At 44.6% G+C, this 17,237-nt stretch overlaps 1 protein-coding gene across 5 annotated transcripts in view; it reads right to left on the reverse strand.

Moving 5' to 3' along the window:
• ARID3A (AT-rich interaction domain 3A) overlaps window positions 1–17,237 on the reverse strand; it is a 650,673-nt gene that overhangs the window by 108,487 nt on the left and 524,949 nt on the right. The gene's annotated exons all lie outside the window — the stretch shown is intronic.

Consider the following 17,237-nt stretch of genomic DNA (forward strand, 5'->3'; position numbering starts at 1 on the left):
CGTTCCTGGACATCAGGGATAAATTTAGTAGCCTGAAGCCAGGCAGTCCTCATGTCCGTGGCAATGCAGATGGCCCGGCCAGCGGTATCATTGTGGGCCACGGTGGACTCCATGATGTCCTACGCCCACCAGCTTGGCTTCTCCTAGACCCTACTTGAAGCGTGCCTGGCTCTGCACCAGCTATTTCCTGCCAAAGCATCTGGTTAACAGCTGCCAGCATGGCATCAGTATTGGATTGACACAGGTGCAGCGAGGCATTTGAGTAGAGCTGCTTACCGTACGCCTCCAAGATCTTATCCTCCTTGCCTAGCAGCGTCGCGAACGAGGTGGCCGAGGACAACTGAGGGTGAGAGTAGAGTGACGCTGCAGCAATCACCGTAGAGTGTGGTTGAAGGTGCCCCGACAGCAAGAGTGGATCCCCCTCCATCTGCCTATACTTGGAGTTGAGGAACCGATTGACAGGCTGGGCCGAGTGTGGCTTGAGTCACTCCTTCTTGGCCAAGGCAACAACATCTTTCTGAATCGGAATACCCATTCTGTTAGCGGGTCGTAGGGTGAGGAGTTCTGCCAATACCCCCCTCCTGTCAGGGTCCGGCTTGACTGAGTTCCACAGGAGCTGATGCTGGCCCCACAGACCCTCACCAAGAGTTTACCTCCCAACCCTAAAATGAACGCTGAGCTGAAAACCCCAGGAAAGGGAAAGGGGAATTTGGATAAAATAACAACGGAGACACTGCAGCCCTGCAACCTTCTGGTAGGTTCTGGTATCTGTAGTAACAAACACACTTGGTTACTTATACATCGGTGTAAACCTTTTTCTCTAAATGATTTTCTTAAAACAACTCTAACTTCTTTACCTCTTATACCTCTGTTTAGAACTTAGAGGTTAATTGTCTGTAGAGAATATCTTGAAAACTTTTGGAATGTTTTGGTGTATATTGTCACTAGCCATTCCAGTCTCTTTAATATTCTGAAGAAGATGACTTGCAAACACCTTACAACCTTAGATATTCTTCTTTGACTTTAAGTTCACTTAACTGCATAAAATGTACATTTCCAAATACTCTTGAGAAATACAGTTTTTCTTGAAGTATTGAATTCTCACTGCATTCATGCGATTAACACGCGAAATCACAAAACGTGAAAAAATTGTCCACGCGCTAAAATTACACGCGCACTTTAACAAATACACGCGCACGCGAAACACATTTTTTTTTAACAATTCACATGTACGTGAAACACGCGCACTTTAACAAATTCATGTGTACAGGGAACAGGCGCACGCTCTGAAAAAACTATGCGCGCAATCGCCAACCGAAACACGCTAAAACTACTCACGCTCAGTTAACATGGACTCGCGCTCTATCGCAATCCAACACGCGCTCCTACGTAACGTCGTTCACGTGAAAAATATACACGCGTCAAGAACCACCCGCGCTCAGTTGATATGGACTCGCGCTCTATCGCAATCCAACACGTGCTCTCATATGCACGCGCTCCCAACGACGTTGCTGAAGTCATGAAGACTTGCGCGCACGTTAAACAGTCTTGAAACACTTTTCGCACAAATTACAACTTTAAAATTTGCGCGCACAGTCTTTTCAATTGTTTTCTCCTTATTGTAAATAAACTGTAAAAGTTCTTTCTCTCAGTAAGCTTTAAACGTCTAACCTCTAAGTTTCTGATAAAGATTTTCACAGTGAACTTCCATTGTTTAAGCTTTTAAAAGGAACAATCCCACCTGATGTCTTCTTAATCTCTCTGGCTCAGCAAACAATTTTCTTACTTCTGTAGTAAATCCTCTGAACTCTGAAAGGCCTTAATTAAGGAGCTTAACTAAAACACAACCGCCCACTGAATTACTTTGGATGAAAGGCAGTTTAGAATCTTGCTCACCTCCCAAGAATCCTACCATTATCCTTTCCACCAATCAGACAAACCAAACATAGCATTGTTCCTCAAACCAATCAGATTAAGTTTCTTTCTCTCCATCTTGACTTGGGTAACCACAATGTTAATTCTATGTACATACTCTTCCTATTTACTACTCAGCAAGCCATCCCTGACACCTCCCCAGGCTGCTCGACCTCTGGTTGAGGAAGGCCCAAATATTCCACCAAACCTGCAGGCCGTTCGTGGAAGGCCTTGGCTGACGACACTGTCGGGGTCCTCCTCCTTGTCTGTGTCCACCATAGTGTCCGGCTGGTCCAGGGTAGAGGAGTGCTGGGCAGCATGGGCTGCAGTGTGGAGACCAGAGCCAGAGGCTGCTGCGCAGGCGGGTGTGGGTCCGCCTGTACTGTGGGAGCCGGCAGGGGCAGCGGGGGCTGTGCTGGGGCCTGTGGTGCCAGAGCCACAAAAGAAATGGCCATGGGCGCCGGTGGAGTGACGGGAGGGAGCAAGTCCCTGACTGCATCCCACAGGATGGCCCCCATCTGAGGGGTTTGCATCAGTGCCAGGAACCTTTCAAAGAACCTATCTTCGGAGGCTGACGAGGTGGCAGGTGATATTGACGGAGTGGCTGGAAGCTGCTGGGGCCGGAGCGCACTCTGTCTCGGTTGCAGGGGGAACCTGCCCTGCGCTGCTGATGGATAAACTGTAGGCCAAATACTTGGTTGACCCAGTCCCACCTTGAAACTCGTTCTCATGCCTGCTCCGTTCCTAGAAGTGGCACCGGACGAGTGGCCATGTTGTATGGCACGGCAGCCATTTTGCCGAGCTGCGTGTCACGTGCCAAAGTCGTGGTGCTTGGCTCCCTGGGCCCGACCTCCTCCAAGACTCTTGGCGGTGGAGTATGAGACCTACCCTGCACCTCAGGCCGGGGCCTGGAAGACGTATTACCCTTGGAAGGGTTGCTGTTAGTGCGGCGCACAGGTGCCCCCTCAGACATTAGGCCGGTAATAGGGTGTTGCCCCTCGGGTGTACACCTGGTAAAAGACTATTGCAGTCCCTCAGCACTGCATCCGGAATGATCTACTGACCCCTGCGCCGTGAGGCCGGTAGCTGGACTAGCCTCGATACAAGTGCTGGTGCGAGAACCAGAGAGGTTCATCCAGCTCGGGCGCTTCCTTGGGAAGGAGTCTCCCTTACAGGGTGCGATGGAAAACAGCGGCCCTCCCTTGGGCCTCGATCTCTGTCTGACGAAGTCCTTCAAGACCCCTGGAGGCGACCATTCGAAGAGCTCCCTCTAACTAGCTAGCCTGTTCTTCAGTGCGCATGGAGTCAGCGCATTGCACCCAGTACAACCTTCCCAGCCGGGTCGGGGCCAAGGCAGCAGAGGCAAAGAGCATGGGAGTTGGACGTAGGGAAGAGCCCCTCGCAGGCTGGACACTTACTGAAGCCTGCTGAAGTCGACATGTGCCGGTGAGGAGCGTGGTGCCGGAGGATCAAGTACCTGATTGACAAAAAGATAGAATAAATATCCAGGGAAGAGCGCGTCATATTACATGGCTGAAGCTAAAACCAGGAGCGCTGGTGAAATCAACCCGTTCCCTCGACGCAGAAAAGGGGGTTGGGGTGTGGCGCCGGTGGGCAGAGTCAAGGTAGCGCATGCTCCCAGGGCCGCACCACGAGCACCTCTAAATCTAAGGGGGAAGAAGATTTTTTCTGGTGAAACAGGTTCTGTCTCCTGTCCCTAGGAAGAGACGCCTATATGCAGTATGGAAGAAAGGGGACGGGACGCAAGAGTACCAACAGTTACCAGGAGCTACCTTTGGCTCCCTAGAACAAGTGCCTTACAAAAATGAATATCTGACATTAACTTAGTGTTTGAGAATGTAAATAAAGTATTAGGACATATCTAGGAAAAATGTATAGTACTACAGTTAAAGTTCTGCATCTCATGTGGAAGTTAGATTTGCATTTCGTCATTTGCTCGCTTCTGGTTCCCCAACGGTTGCTACTGCCTACTGGGCGATGCCCGATTCCCAGGATCTGGTTTTAACTCCTGATCATCAGATCTTAATTTCGATCCCTTCATAGCAACAAACAGATGGCTAGCCAGTCTGCTGCCTTACAAGAGAATAACAAGCACTGGATAATCCATACATAGAACGTGTAGGAACAATACATAGACCACGGACAAACAGAGTAGGCCGGCCACTCAAACATTCATAAGGGAAAAATGTAAATACTGTAGTGGTGTTATATTGTTCGAGTAGGTGCCCCAGCACAACATAGGAGGTGGCGCTTGAGTGTCGATTTAAATGAGTGAATGTTTCTGTTGTATTTAATATCAAGAGAAAGAGTGGAAGGGCGAAGGAGCAAAAACATGGTGCACACGTTTGTTGAAAGACAAGCAGACTGATGAGTAGCAGGTGATAGAGAAGTTGGGAGATTGGCTATACCATACATGACTTAATATATACCAGACGTTTTGAGAGGTACCAATTGTGCATGAATAGTCAGATGGCATGCAGCATTCTAGAGACGTGTGAAAAGAGTTGCAGAAGTGAGAACGTTGTGGGAGGAATAGCGGGAAAGGCCCAGGAAGAGGGAGACTGGATCGGGAGTCATATGAATGATTTGATGGAGTGACTGGCGCAGACTGGGCAGAGCTTGCATATGTTCAGGAGACTGATTCAGATGGCAGTGGCTTTGATAAAGTGCTAGAGTTTTAGTTGGTGTTGAAGAGTATGCCCAAGACCCAATCCTTGTTGCAGGATGTGGGAGGGTTATGGAAAAAAGTAGCATGGGATGGGAGAAGGTAAGGGCCACTGGCGACTGGGAGGTAGAGAACTTTGGTTTTGTTAACCATAGGACTGTAAAGTGTCAGTTAGGGACGGCAAAAAAGCAGTTGGATATCCTCAGGGAGAGGTCAAGGGTGAAAGAGAAGGGGAAGAACATTTGGTTATCATCCAAGAGTTCGTAGGATAAATTGAAGGAGGAGCTAAGCATATCAAGGCATGTGGTGTAGCGCGTGTGTAGTAAGGAGAAACATCTCCTGTAAGTATCTATCCAGTGAGTCATTATTTGTTTCTCAATTAACATGAACACGTGCAGCTCTTTACTGAGGCTGAAAAACATGTGAATATATATGGTCAACGGCCAGTAAGTCCAAAGAGTTGCATTTTGGAATGATCGTAGTTGTTCACAGTAAATCTCAAAAGCAAAAGATTGGAGGGGCCACGTGCGCATACCCTGTGCCTTTGCAATCGCATTCTATGACCTTTCAGTGACCAGCTATATCATTCCAAGTGACATTGGGCGGTTCTTTATCCCATATACAATGCTATGAGGGGATTATTTTTCCTCATTATAAGAATATGCATATGCATATGTATTTGTGCCAATTCCAAAACACAAAAATACTTTGGCGAGGGCCACTGGTATCAAAACATTGAGAATAAGGACAGGAGAAGAACAACACCACAACAGATCATGTGACAAATGTATGGGAGGACAGGTCAAAGAGACCCCCTCCCTCCCCTGCAGTCCCCTCCTTGTGATGTCCATGACTCATCAGGGGCCACCCTGCCACCAGGGCCCAGGTGGTGGGTGGACCACTGGCCGACACATCGACTAAACGTACTTTATTAGTCTAGGCCCAGGAAACCATTTTGAAAACCAGAACGCCATTTTAAGACATGACTCCTTGTGCGCTGCGGCACGGCCCCCACCTTTAGAGAGTCCTTGTCTACCCTGTTGCCTCCGCTCCCTGGCAGATCCGCTGAAAGCCCATTTGCACGACTAGTCGGACATGAGCTAGTGTTAGAGCAAACACTGTATCTTTCACCTTCCGCAGTGCATCATTATCCTCAGCATGACCCGGGCAGCGGGGCTGGCTTGGAAAATAACTGTAAACCGTCCTCGATGAAACAAAAGCCTCAATCCCACACCAGGAAACTGCTCATACATATATACATATATTGCGTTACAATGATATCCCTTGTGCACGACCTCTGCGTCAAAAATCTACAAAGACTGTACGAACCGAAGAATGTGTCATTGTGCGACCACATGGTCACAATACTCAAACCCCCTCAGTATGCACACACACTCTGGGCTCCTGGTCTCCTACTATGTGCCTCTCTAGGGGTAATGTAAAGTGAATGATACCAAGCCCTTTATGCCATGACTACCCTGATGCTGCTAGAGTACAAAGGAACACAAGTGCAACAGTATTGTGAGCTTATGTAAATAAGATACATAGAATGCCATCAAGTGCAAATGTACAGGTTTAATGTGTATTACTGCTGTCAACCGTATGGGTCTGTTGCTCCTGCGTGCTCCACCAACCCATATGCTACCTCACGTATCATGTTTACAGTGTGATGCTAAAACTGCTAATATTGCAAATACTTACCCTATGGTGACTAATGGAACTGTAGATATAGTTAACGGATTCTGAAATGAATATGTACTGATGTAAATGCTATAGATGTGTGACCCCTTAGCCATTTTATATTATGCGAATCCCTTCGTTTTACAGTTTGCAGCTTGTTAGAAGAATATCATTGTGGGCATATCCAAGGCCACCTCTCCTCCCTCCCCATTGAAGCCTTCCAGAGAAAGCAAAGGCCCGAGCGACACTGCCTCACCTCCCCCAATTCAGCTGGAGCCGTTTCAGGCATTCATGATTCCCTCGCAGCTCACATGGCTACGAACAGCCACCTGAATTATTTAAAGCCAGCAGCAAAATCCGGCCATAACCAGAGGCCAGAGGTGCCCCCTCATAGGTCCCACGACTCATCAGTTCACCCCAGATTAATGACGCTTGTAAAAGAAGACACCTAATATTGCACCAACATTGTGTAAAAATCCATCCTGACTTCTAACGAGACCGAAAGCCCGGACAGCTTACCCCATGCCCTGAGACCTGACCCCGTGGCCCATGATACCTAGTCAACAGGATATCAGCAACCCTGTACTGATGTATCGCCAAAGTACCCCACCTAATGTGCATTCCTCCTGTGTTATATTAACCTGTAGAATAACCTATTGTAGGATTTACAGGACAACTGACATTGCAGCATTGAATGAATGGGGTGTGCCTGGCCCTTAGGGCAGAAAGCCAAGAAAGACGTCCATCAATGACCACTGACCACGCCTGACCGGACAGCGCCTCCCGGATGAGCCCAGCTGACCTGCCCACCCCACGTTGGCACCCGGCGGTGTCCACCAACCACAGAGAGAAGCATCACAGCTGCACATATAGTTAGTCGACGCCACCCAATCCCCATGCACATGTGCCCCCTATAGTGTGTAGGTGCCTATGACACTTTTTGTAAATAAAAACGCCTGTCTTTGCTATTGTCAGACAGAGCGCTCGGAGTTTGCAGAGTTCTTTGCATGCCCTATTTTGACTTAAATAAAGCTTTCCTTAAGCTCACCCGCACTTGGTCCTAGCCTTATTCCCATTCGTGGGAGAGTCCATTGTTGCCTCTCATTGCGGGGAGGGTCGTGCTATCTGGGGACGCTCGCCTTCAGTGGTGACCCCGACGTGATTACATCTCCTGGTACGTCCTTTCCGTCCCCTCTGGCACGGAAATCTCCGGTCGAAAGGGGAGACGCACGGTACGCCTGCTCCGGAAGGCTACCCGCCCACGGCGACTGGTACGCTCAGAAGTGCGCACGTATTAGAAAAAGGGTACAGAATCCCATTTCAAAAAATCCCCTTTGAGTACCGCTCGACGGAGCTGGGGCTGGACGTTGAGCGTGAGGCAGCGCCGCCTGGACGAACCCAGTTCAGAGACTCTCGGTTCAAGACGGGCACGTGAGTATTAAGTGCGAGTGATCATAAGGGATACAGGCAGTAGGGGAAGGAAACAGGATTTAAAAAAAAAAAACGAGGTCATTTAAAAGAGGGACACGGTGGGGATCACTAGAATCAATACTATACTTTCTTTCCTTTTTCTTTGCATATGGCCATTAGGATCAAAAGGTGACAAGAGATAAAGAGATGGGAACCTAGCTCTGTAAGGGGGGTAGAAGGCGGCGAATAGTACTGCGAATATATGAACAAGTGGAGAATAAGATAAAGGTGTCTGGTAGAAAAAGGAGACAGTGAATATATTAGTAAATGCTTTTCTTTCATTCTTTCTGGGTCTATAAATGAAAATAGGTGAAATACTTAGTAAGGACAAAAAGAGGTTCGCTGAAAAAGGGGGACCTCAGAACAAATAAAGAAAGGTTAGGTGAAACAAGGGAGGGGAGAAAGGGATTGGAGGTTAACTTCCCATAAGGTATCGACTATCATTGTATATGCATTATATGTGTTGAAACAAAGCCATGTCATGATGATTTTAGTGAATTGTAAAATGTGCATGATCATGGTGTGGTCATGGTAAGTGTGACCTACGGACATTGTAAGGTGGTAAGCCCAATGGACTAAGCGGTTTCTTTTAAATATTTGTGCTGGAAAAATTGGTAGTGTGCAGAAGGTGGTTTGCTCTTGTATGTGCCCCCTAAGTAATTTCTAGTATAAAGTACATAACCGCACACCCCCTTATTGCCAAGGTGTCAGGAAAGCATAGAATTTTAGAGATACATATCTATATATATATATATATAATTATACAAGCCAAACACATACAATGGGGACAGAGGACACCCCTGGCTCATATCTGTAAGAGTTTACCTGGATATGCTGAACGCATTAGAAAGTACCACGATCAGTGGGTCACAGAATTAAAGGGAGAAGGTCTGCCCCAAATATGGCCCGAAGGAGGATCTTTTGATAAAAATGTTCTAGACATGGTGGCTACATGCATTTTCATGAAATATAAGGGGAAACAGTTCCACAATAGGAGGGAGATATTAGATCTCTGGTGATTGTTTGAAGAGGTGCCTCCTATCAAAAAGAGAGCCGACTACCAATTTGCCATCTACCACAGACAAACCGTTACTGATACCCAAAAGCGATAAAGAACTGACCGAGGAAGAAAAACCAGGTGAAGTGACACGGTTGTACCCTATACTTAATAAACCGGTGCCCGCAGAAGGGTATAGTGACCCCACATATGTGCCCCCAACTCAAACTACAACAATACATGGCCCGACTGCACCCCCGCCATACGAGGGTCATAGACAGGGTGGACAGATATGCACACACAGTAGATATAGAGAAGTTAACAGAGGATTTAGATTCAAGGCTCTCATTAGCAAGAGATGAATTATCTAGAATTAAAAATATCTGCGAGCAAAGTGAGACGAACGCTGTCCGACTAGAGCAAACACCAAGGGCACAAAACAATGACAGGACAATTGAGGAGGGGTGGAAGAAGGGGGAAATATTGTCTAGAATACAAGAAGAGCCCACGCGAATAATAGAAATAGACGGGGCAAGTGAGCATGCAGATGATGAGCTTTTGGTTACAGGGGGAATAGAGGACTTGTGGTGTGATGTGGAGGACGATGAAGAAGAAGGTGGGAGATTAAGTGTGGCAATGGGAGGAGAGCGTGGGAGAATGGATAGTGCACACCTGGTTTTCCAGATTAATGGCAATAGAGCCATCATCCATTCCACACGCGTCAACTGTTGCAATCAGTCACATTAATCAGCAACAACTTGACGGTCAAGAGCTAAATAACGATACCACGTCGGAAAATAGAATTCTAAATGTTAAAAACATATTAACCAGGAATCTGGGTGATATACGTTCAACGCGTGTCCAAGGTTTCTGGCCAGTTAGATTTAATTTGACTTTTGCCATCAATTAATCAAACCTACTTAGTATTATTTTGATTTATGGCATTGAAATATTTAGGGAAATGGGGGCCTGCTTGGAATATCCTTCACCGATGCCGGTCCCAAGTAGACGGCAAATGACAACCTGAACTACCTATGCCAAGTCTTGGCTCAAAATCTTCACTAGTCTTTTCAAAATATGTTAATGTTTAAATTCGTTTTTGTTGTTGCTGAAATGCTCCTTTCTTCCCATTGGCCAGACACATGTTGTCGGGCCAAAAGGCCCAAGCTGCAATATAGCTGGCAATTTCCCGGTCGTTGTTCTCCTTTCCCAAGATGGATGACCTATTTACAACACCATTTCCTTCCGGCTCTGGTTTTCAGAGCCCAAAAGGGTAATGATTTATGGTGTATGCATCACAAGCCGCCATTTGATTCAGTTGGCTATTTACAGCATATCTGTTCAAACAGGCCGACCTTATAGAGAAGGGAGCGGTTGCCTCCTGCACTAGACTTGAGGCACTGAGCTCCTCTTTCAGCCATCTCTGGGGTGGGAAGTCCTCTTTCTATACTCCGACACTTCTGTTCTGTGGAGCTGCAAACCCTCTAGGTCTACATGGAAATGGTTATTCCAGGCCAGCTCCAGCCTTGTACAGACATTTCCTGGCGCTTCGTCTGGTTTTTACTTCTAGTTCATTTCATCTATATCTGATGCTCTATCTGACTCTACCAAGAACTATGTCAGACCTTTTTATTTGCTCAGCGCTTCTTTGTCACTGCCCCTCCCGCACATTATACATCTGTGCATTGCTACTGGCGCTTTACTAATAAAATAAATAAATGTCCAGTAACTTCGTCTGGCAATGTGAGAGTACCTGGTTTGGTGGCAATACCATTGCTTTTTGGGGGCACCTTTCGCTTTCTGGCCACCTTTCTGCCCTCTAAGCAACCGCCCCTGGTCTCATACAAAGACTGTTTACAGATAAGATGCAACTGTATGGTCATTGCCCCATAGCCTGCTGTGCCTGTTACAGAAACGGACCTGGACCAGTTATGGAGTGTTAAATACTGTCTGGCTTGGACTGTCGAATCTAATCCACTGGCAGCAAACACCCTTGTAATGGAGTCCACTTACTTGCTGTGGGGACTGTCAAAGAGATGACTCAAAGGGCCAGCTGCCAACCCGAGCAGTAGATGCTGGGCCGGGGGGCAGGAGGAGTAGGATTTCCTGATCACCCTTCCTTGGTCCAAGTCACTTGGCAAGGACAATCACAGTGGCACATTGCAGGCCGGTTCTAATAGCCTTGACTTACCCCAGACACATAGTAAAACCATGCAAGGCAGTGGCAGGGCACCCGATCCGCAGTCAGACTTGAACTCTCTCTAAGCAGACCCAAAGTAACAGAAAAGGAGAACAAACACTTATTTCAGCCTACGTCAATTTAATTCAGGTAACAATAGTAACGTTTGTCCACAAACCAAACTATCTCCTTTCCACTGCCATCGACGTCATTTTACAGCCCAGAAGAGAGGATTTGTGAGCTTTGGAGACCAGCACCAAGAACAATGTTTTTTTTAATTCACATTTCATCTATTTACTAACAAATCTCATTAACCTTTACCATACAATACTATTCTTTAACCCCTTACCCCCCAAAAAAATGTATACACCAACAATACAGCAATTAAAATAGAGCTAGTAAATGTCCAGAAAACTGCCTCATATCCTTTCAAAAAGGACAATTTTCTTATTTCGTCTGTAAATCAACCTTTCCATAGCCGCCAACGTCAACATTTCATCCTTCCACCTCCGGAGATACCTTTGACTTCCATCCTCTAAATATACGTTTTTTGGCCACTGAGGCACCTCTGAATAGCCATTGGAATTGCAGAGATCATTCAACAAATCAGCATCACCAAGAATTAATGTTTTGAAATCATAGTCCAAGGACTCTCTTAACACTTTGTTAAAAATACAGAGTCTATCCCCAAAATCCTCACTCTCACACACTCCCACAACAGGTGTTCCAAGTTACCCAATCTGTGAATACATCCTCAACAATCATTCATATCAGACAGACCTCTCTTATGTAATCTCTTAGGAGTACAATCAACCCCATTTAGGATATAAATCTGACATGATCTCTCGCTTAAACTTAAAGAAGATAGGCTAACATTCCTACATACAATCGCCCACCTATCTTGCGTCATCTCCCATGTTAGTCTTTTAGACCATTCATGCATTAACAAACTATTGTCCTTAGATTTAGACACAATCAATTTATAGTATCTCCTCACTAGCCGGCCACCTTCTGTTTTCCTACTCCAATTTAGTGTTACAAAATCAGTTACTTTTGTATATTCAATTTCTCCAATAGCCTTTTAAGCCTTTGATATTCATGTTGTGTACAGTTTGGAATTCCCCATGTGTCCTTTTACTTGAATCAGGGTCAGCCATCTTTCATTACATCGGAGGTCCCCGATCCACTGAACAACTCCCAAGAACCATTCTGACAAAAATAGAGTTTTCCCATTTTCTAATGTTTCAGGATTGAACCATATCGAGGAATCTAGTCTTTTGAACGCATTTTCCCCCAGGAGTTTCAATAAATCCTTCCAGGAGTTTCTCAAACATTGCGTCATAGCATCGACTGTACTTTTCCCCCTTGATGTGGTTGTCAGTATAGCTCTTGGTGTTAGAGGACCTAATACACATACCTCTGCCTGGGACCACTCGTTAGGTTCCTTTTCCATGAGTGGAAAAAAATATCTGGCCATAAATGGCAGAGTATATGCATAAACGTTTGGAACGCCTAAATCACCTCTCTCCAGAGGCAATTGCAATTTCCACTATTTCAGCCTTGCCGGTTTGTTGTCCCAAAGGAAATTCTGTAAAAGAGCGTCTAGATCTTTACAGAACTATTTCCCTACTTTCAACGGTAGCATGCTCAGAACATATGTTATCCTTGGAGTGGAGATCATTTTAAGTGCATTAACTTTCCCCCATAGAGATAGGTTCAGTAGCTTCCACCTCTCTATAGTTTGCTTAAGACCTGCACACAAAACCAACATATTCTCCCGTGCCATTAACGTCTAAATTATTGGTCATCCAGGCACCTAAATATTTAAGCTTCTCCGGGCACCATTTAAAGCCAAGTGAAGTAATCTCCAACTTATCATAACTCGCGGTCAACGGCAGAGCCTCTGATTTTGCCCAATTAATCTTATACACTGAGCATTTATGAAAATCTGATATCAGTTCCATAAGAGTCGGTAATGAGTATCCAAGATGCCTCAGCACCAGTAACAGGTCATCCGCATATAGCCATAATTTCTGACTGGCTTCGCCGTAGCTTACTCCTACTATTTCTTGCTCTTGTCGGATTGCAGCTGCCAATGGTTCCATTGCGAGTATAAATAATAGCGGGGACAGAAGACAGCCCTGCTTAGTACCACTTTTCAATTCAAAGCATTCCGATCTTATACCATTGGTTCCAACGTCGGCTGTTGGGCTGGAGTATCATTTTTTTTTTAACCAATTAATAAAGCATTCCCCAAGACCCACCCTTTCTAGCACCTCATACATATAACTCCAATTCACCCGGTCAACGGCTCTCTCAGAATCTAAAGAGAAGACTGCTGCATCATCACATTTGTCGGTTGTTTGTGCTATAATTTGCAAGAGTCTTCTCACATTATTAGCAGCATGTCTTCATTGAATACATCCTGATTGGTTTTCATGCACCAGCTTCGGTAGTAATGCCTCCAATCTCATTGCTAAAACTTTTGATAAGATTTTATTGTCTGTATTCAATAGGCTTATTGGGCGATAATTTGATGGAAGTGTCAGGTCCGTATCCTTCTTTTTGATTAATAAAATAGATGCATGACATGTTGGCAACATCCCAGCAGAAAGAGAAGAAACAAACATGTCATGTAAAAGTTTAAGTGCAGATTCTGGCATAATCTTCTAGAATTCTAATTGTAGTCCATTTGGGCCTGGTGACTTCCCAGAATTCAACAATGCAATAGATTTTTCGCAATTCATCAATCGTTAAATCTCCTTCCAAGTTGTTCCTCTCTCCGTTTGTTAAATTTGGCAATTGTAAATCTGATTTAAATCTCCTTAAGTCTCCAGAAATAGTCTTCACATTACAGTAGAACTGCTCATAATAGTCCTTAAATATCCCATGAATCTCTTTATGGTTGAAAGTAATGCACGGTCTGATCTAGCTATTGATTGAATTGCCCTCTCTGCTTCCTGGATCCTTAAGCGGTGGGCTGCCAACGGTCACATTTTTCACCCTTTTCAAAATAGGTACATTTAATACGAAATAAAGTTTGTTCTGCCCTTTCAGACATTATCCGGTTATATTCATTTCTCATTTTGCGCAGTTCCTTAACCTTATCAGCAGTGGAGTCACGTAACACTTCTTCCGTCAACATTTTAATCTTACTGTCCAGGATCAAATCCTCAATCTCGCGTCTCTTTTTCCGTCCACTCGAAAAACTGATCAGTAAGCCCCTCATGGTGCAGTTGAAATCTTCCCAGACTATTCTTGCATCCAACTCACCCGAGTGATTTTCTTCAGTGAAATAATTAGCCTCACTGACAATCTTCTCCACAATTTCAATCTCTTCCAATAGTATTGTGTTCATCTTCCATGTAACAGTTCTGTTTACGTTAAAACTCAGGCCTAGGTGCATATCCACTGGTGCATGGTCTGACAAGTGTACATTCCCAATCTCACCACTTCTGTAATTTTCTGCTACTTTCCCAGTCACCAGTATCATGTCCAATCTAGAGTATGTATTGTGGTTGTTTGAGAAGAAACTGCAGTCTCTGGTTGACAGATGTTGTAATCTCCATGTGTCTACCAAGTTGTGCTCAGCAATTAAGTCATGTAGAGATAGAGTATGGTTGTTCTTTGCTCGTGTCAAATTATTTTTACTTCTGTCAATTAATGGGTCAAGTACCTCATTAAAATCTCCTCTAAGTATTGTATTAGGTGTATTCATATCTAGTAGTGATTGGGCGATATATCTGTAGAAGGAACCATCGTTGGCGCATACATGTTACACAGTGTGACAATTTCCCCTTGAATATTCAATAATAATAGGCAACCATTCTACCTTCGTTGTCTGTGTATTCTTTCAGTATTTGAATTGGTGATTTTTTGCATATTAATATTGCATCTCCGTGTGACCTAGAATTATACGATGAGCCAAATGAAATCCCTATCCATCATTTCTTCAGTCCGTTTAACTCCTCATTTAACAAATGTGTTTCCTGGTCATTAAGGTGGTTAAATATGTCTTCCTTTTTAATTGATTATTAATTCCATGTACATTCCAAGAAACAAAACATAGGTCATCCCTAATCTTAGTCACCATTCTTTCCGTGGATATGCAGTCCAGCCTGGGCCTCACCAGCCCTGACAGAAGTACATAGGAAAATATTAAGGAAATAAACCCTCTTAAGGTAATGTTAAATAACGGATGCAAATGCTTCTTTCTGAACATAACATTCTAAAGAACTCCAAACCCCTTGACCTCCCTCCCCATTTTGAATACTACAATAATTGTTGCAATTGTGCATCACCTTCCTTTACCCACCACCCCCCCCACCAGCGGAACAAAAAAAGCATTCAAAATAATTGTTCAATCACCCCGCTGAATTGAACCCGTGGTCCAATAAAATTAATAAACAAACAGATCTTAATTTGAAGATGACATCTATCAATCTCATTTCAGGCAATATCTACTGAAATAACCATCCGGTGACAATCGTTATACATATTTAGTCCATCACATTTGACCATTCATCTAAAATCGCTCAGTCCAGGGTAAATGTGTATCAAACATTCTTTTAAATTCAGATCCTGTGTTGGAATTCGATTTAAACCACTCCTAAATACCTACATCCTAACACTGCAATGGTCCTGCTAGTTTATTTGTTGTTTGTTATTTGTTATTTGTTAACTGAATGCACCACAATCTACTAAATTATGCCATATATTCCATCATAATAGAATTGTGTAATATTTTCAGAAATATCATTTGGCACCACCACAGTGTAATGAAGACATAACACCGGGTACACCGCTGATGGTTCATGGTTCCCTGGAGCCAGCACCTGATAACATTTGAAAGTTCACGGCTACCAGATCGCAGACTCCACTGCAGATGATATAAAGTTATGAATTCATTGTCTCACGGTAAGCTTTCTCTCACTGAGGATACAATGTTTACCCTCTATAATAGCCTTCATCCTGCCAGACTTAAGTGGTTTGACTTCTCCTCAATGAGATGCCCTAGTTCGTCCCACTAGTCCCTGTTATATTGTACCACAAGTTCTGTAGCATTAGATATTTGCAGTTCGGATGCTGCTGAAGTGGACATATTTTTGCTTTGCTTGTCAGGGGGTACTCACTGGCTGATAAAGGTGGTTCTCCTCTTTTTCTTGCTCTAGTAGCAACTAAAGAGTCTACCTTTAAATACCCATTAAATGTAAATTGAATCACTAGGGGCTAGTTTGTATTTATTTTCTAGGCAGAGTTTACCTGGTTTGGTCTGTACTGGGTTAACTAGAGAAGGAGAAACCCCGTTTTGGATCATTTTAAGTAGTGGGACTGATTGAGAGACTGACTTCGTTTCCTTTAAAATGTCCTCTATAAAATCTGTATTGTCAACATATTCATGCATTTGTATGTTGAAGCTGGAGGCCGGGGTTATGGACTGGCTCTTCAGTTAGAGAGGAAGTAATAGGAGCTTCTAAAATATCCAGTGATGGAATTGTATATTCAATAGGATTGATGTTGCATCAGTAATCTGAAAAATTCTCCTCCTCCTCTGAATAATCATCTTCCTCCATTAGGTCCTCTTCCTGCTATATGGTGCTGTTCCATCTGCTCTAGTTGCGTCTTAGCACTTTCTGGGTCGGGGGACATCTATTGAGGTCTCCCTCTTTCTCTTCATAGGGAGTTTCTCATAAAAATCAATTTGACCTAAAAGTGAAGCAAACCGTTCTTTTGTCCAAGGTTTATCCCATGTACCGATGCATTGTGTCGATTTCCTAAGTGACCCCTCTTCCATTAGCTCTCCCTCAGACCACGAAGAAGAAATACCCTTCTTCTGCATAGCAACTGACAGTTTACCTTTCTCCTCCACACAAGACTTAAAATTGTCTTGTGTTTTGTTCTAGGACTAAAAAAGCCCTTGCAATGTGTTTTTCTGTGCTTGGCTTTGAGCAGTGTTCATATCCTTTAGGATTGGCTTGCGACACATGTCTCCGCGGTTCAAAGTGTGGTCGTTGTGGCACCAGTAGAGGCAGAGTCCACCCTACACTGTTGCCAGTCACGTCGAGGAGCGACTATCAGTTGGGAGCTAGTTGTTTTCAACATGGCACCCGCCCCATCCGGCGATCTACTTAGTTACTCCGTGAACACGCCTCTACGCGTCGCAACCCTCTTGTTCGGCTCTTCTTGAGGTAGACTCTTCCATTTACTCATTGATCCTCCCATCTCTGTACCCTCCTTGTTTGTCTACTTTGTTTTTCCTGGTTCTTTTGCATCCTGTAGAGCCCTCGGTTTCTTGTCAGAACTTCATTCCT

The sequence above is a fragment of the Ambystoma mexicanum genome, chromosome 1p, assembly GCF_040938575.1.
Source record: "Ambystoma mexicanum isolate Mex_15411 chromosome 1p, UKY_AmexF1_1, whole genome shotgun sequence".
Taxonomy (NCBI): domain Eukaryota; kingdom Metazoa; phylum Chordata; class Amphibia; order Caudata; family Ambystomatidae; genus Ambystoma; species Ambystoma mexicanum.